The sequence below is a fragment of the Cnephaeus nilssonii genome, assembly GCF_951640355.1.
Source record: "Cnephaeus nilssonii genome assembly, chromosome: 20".
In the NCBI taxonomy this organism is placed as follows: Eukaryota; Metazoa; Chordata; class Mammalia; order Chiroptera; family Vespertilionidae; genus Cnephaeus; species Cnephaeus nilssonii.
The window spans coordinates 50,194,587-50,198,410 of record NC_137091.1 but is presented as its reverse complement, the minus strand read 5'-3'; the positions used below and the strand labels follow the sequence as shown (position 1 = coordinate 50,198,410).

Sequence of the window (3,824 nt, the reverse complement as noted above, 5' to 3'; positions counted from 1 at the left end):
ATGAGGTGGCTCTTGGCTGAGGGGCCTGGAGAGCATCAGGGTGGGGGATGATCCCCAGAAAGACCAAGCTGATCAGAGGGCTGGAACGTTCAGGCCATAGAACAGTGAAGGGCATCCTTTTGAGCTTGGTGTGTTAAACTTCGCCAAAAAACTGAGCATAACTTGGGTAGTGTGTCACTTTGAGGAAAAAACATTATTTCGTGATATTTATAGTTTAAATAACATAAATGTGTAATTGTTATATATAATTGTATTTAATAAACCAAAAACTAAATATTTAACTTACCTGCTTAGTGACTTCTTTGTTCATCCATCAGTCGGTTTCTTTTCTCTCTTTTTTTGCTATCTGATTATTTTTAATGTCCAGAGAGTTTATAATACAAGGACCAGAGCTTCCTCTCAGACTCAAGTTTATAAATTCTCTATTGGCTGGTGAGGCCAGTAGGGATACTTCTTCTTGTCTAATTTGGTTTCTGGGAAGACTTCATGCAAATCCTCAATGGTCATCTGGTCAAATGGAATTATGTTCTTCATCTTCTCCAGCTATTTCTCGTATTGCTCAATCCTGCACTTTGAGAGAGACACAAACTCAGCACAACTTTTCGCATCTTCTTTTTCTTCGGCATCCACCAGGGCACTGTACTTATCCTCTGGCACAGGCACCTTCAGGGCATTAAACTTGTTCTCAAAGTCATCTACTAAGCCGGCCTTCGCCACGTTGGCCTTGTAGTAAGCCCAGTCGATAGCAGGTGGTTTCTCAGATAGAGTAGCCAACTTGGAGGTGAGGGTCTCATTCCAGGATTTCAGGGTGTTAGCAATGGCCTTCTGGTTTCGGGGTATGATCTCCCCAAAAGCTACCTAGTCAATGGTTTTTAGAGCAAGTTTTTGCCCAGCCATCTTGAGATCCTTCACCAACCCCGATGGCCCACGGTCCACAGAGGAAGTCTCTTTTGTTGGTCTTGATATTATTTAGCTTGTGTGGGGTGCCGTGAACTAAGATAAGTGAGGGGGAGGGGGAATTCTTTAACTAACCTGCCTATTAGTGACTTTTTTGTTGCTGAATTTCATTGGCTAAACCTTCAATTGAAGGTTGGTATTTTGTACACTTCAGGCCCAAGCAAGCGCTACTAACTTCATCTGTCAATCTGTTTCTTTTGTTGGTTTTGATATTATTTAACGCTGAGAATAAGGCCTCACAAAAGTATGTAGAGGGAAAAATTGTGAGTAAAGCCATTGCTCTGTTTTTCAGGGGGCTAAAAGTGTCTGGGAGTCGGTTCCAGGCACTCCAAATTTCCTGTTCGTAGTGGCACTCCTCTTGATTCTCCAAGCGTCACCTTTCCAGATTCTCAAGCTTTGACCTCAAGTCGACAAACACCTGAGCCAGATACTGTCTTGAAATTCTGCAAGTTGCATCTCCAAATCATCAATTTGCATCCATTGGAAACCATTTAATTCCAAACTACTGTAGACTACTTCATCAGGATACTTAATTATTTTCATGGTCTGTTCTAGACTTCTAAATTGACTAAACCTATCACTAAACTGGTCAAGTAATGAGTCTAAAACATGCTGGTACTTCATATGCAAGAGTTCCATTTCGTTTTGTACAGCTGCACTGGCCTTCTCAAAATACTTTGTTACTCGAGGAAAATACTTATAAGTTTTAGTTTCTACATCTCGCTTGAAAATTTTAACTTTACTTTCAAAAGCTTTTATGTATCCAAACATAACGTTAATACTTTTGCCAAAACCTTGTAACTTTAAGTTCAGTTCATTAATATGAACAGAGAGATCTGTAAAAAATATCAGGGTGTTGACCCACTTATCATCATTAAGCTGAGGAAAGTTTCCCAGATCCTTATCGTCAAGAAATACTTTAATTTCTTCAAAGCACTCCACAAAGCGCTCAAGAACTTTGCCTCGGCTCAGCCATCTTACATTATTGTACATCAGCAGTCCACTGTAGGTGGAATCAACCTCCAGTAAAAGTGCCGAAAATTCTCGCTTGTGAAGGGGGCGAGCAGCTATTAAATTAACTATTTTTGTAACAACTGACATTAAGTCGTTTAAGTCGGTGAATCCTGCCTTGGCACATAAAGCCTCCTGATGGATAATACAATGAAAAGGCACAATCGGATGTCCAATAGCTTCTGTAAACAATTTGACAAATCCGACGTTTTTCCCCACCATATTTGGTGCCCCATCTGTTGTCACTGACACAACTTTAGAGATATAAATGCTTAGGTCACGAAATGTTTGTATAACAACCTTACATATTTCGCTTCCTGATTTACTTGTTGACACTGATACTAACTTTATCAACTCTTCTCTCATTGTGAGACCATCAGAATATCGACCAATAATGGCCAACTGAGCATGTGATGTGACATCAGTAGTTTCATCAAGAGAGATCAAAAAATATTTACACTTCCTTATGTCTCTCTTTAATTGATGTTGTACGTTTGTGTTCAGTCTCATTATTCGGTCTTTTATGATATTTCTACTGAGTGGTAACTCAGATATTCTCTTAATAATTGCATCTTTATTCTGCATATCGTGAAATAGAACTGGTGCACATCTTAGGAGAGTTTCTTTAATAAATTCTCCCTCACTGAGCGCTTTTCCATGCTGAGCTATAGAGTGAGCAATGTTCAAACTTGCAGATGTTAAATTTGTAGAGCCGTTCATAAATTTAAGGATGGAATTAGATTGGCTCTTATAAAGGTGTAGCTGCCTGGAAATGTATTCCTTCCTTTCATCCTCACTTTTTTCCAAGAGCTGGGAATGATTAGTTTCAAAATGTCTATTTATATTCCACGTTCTGCTTACTACCGTTTCAGTACATAGAATGCAAAATGATCTGCCATTTTTTTCTATAAAGCCATACATCTCGGTCCATGTCTCTTGAAAGGGTCGGCCACTGCTACTACCACTTCCTTTACTTAACCTTAGTTTTTTATTTTTTGGGTTCTCCATCAGGGGGGCAGTGACAGAAGATAGAATTATAGATAGCTTGTTAGGCCTGCAGGCAATTAGGAGTTAACTAGCCTAACTAACCACAAAATGGTGCATATAACTGTCTTTTAGGAAAGGGCAGGGTTAATAAGCAGAAATAGGGGTTAATAAGGATGCACAACAGTAATAGTGGTGAAATGGAGTCTGCACTATGGAGCAAGATGGTGTTCCTTATGTGAATTAAAATGGCTGCCGCTATTTCTAATGGCAGGAAATGGCACCCATAGCACGCCACAAACCCTCGCCTATCCCAGCCTCCCCCTCACTTTCTCAGTAATGATGGATTAGAAATCCATGACACCCCAGAACAGTAGATAATGGTTGCTGTGGTTAACTGTTATTTGGTTACGGGTAATGGCAGGGCCCCCAGAGATGCGTCCCCTGCTGCGTTCCGCTGCTCCCTGCTCTGCCGGCGGAAGTGAGGGCAAAGATTCCCGGCTTAATCGAAAGTCCCAGAACTAGATGCTCTGTGCCGGACTTCTGTTGTTTTGGCCTACAGACCTCTGGCACAGAGTGTCTAATAGGGGAGGATGAAACATTTGCGACTAGAGTCTTGGAGAACTCTAGTTGCAAATGTTTCATCCTCAGGAGCAGCAAATGTTTCATCTTCGGCATGCAGCCGCCTCAGCGGCCCCGTGTCATCAGAAATGGCTACGCGTGTCAGTGCTGACACGCATGTCATAGGTTCGCCATCACTGCCCTAGAAGGAGGCAAGAGCAGGAGGAGCCTGAACACCCATCTCTCCACACCACAGAGTCCTGTGTGCAGGGACTCCTGGGCCTGCGGGACACTGACGGGTAACATGTACG

At 41.8% G+C, this 3,824-nt stretch overlaps 1 pseudogene across 1 annotated transcript; it reads right to left on the bottom strand.

The window, feature by feature from the left end:
- Positions 1–348: 348 nt before the first annotated feature.
- On the bottom strand, positions 349–900 carry LOC307115879 (ATP synthase subunit d, mitochondrial-like; annotated as a pseudogene). Its single transcript has one exon. The product of its transcript is annotated as an ATP synthase subunit d, mitochondrial-like (transcript).
- Between the last annotated feature and the right edge of the window lie 2,924 nt (positions 901–3,824).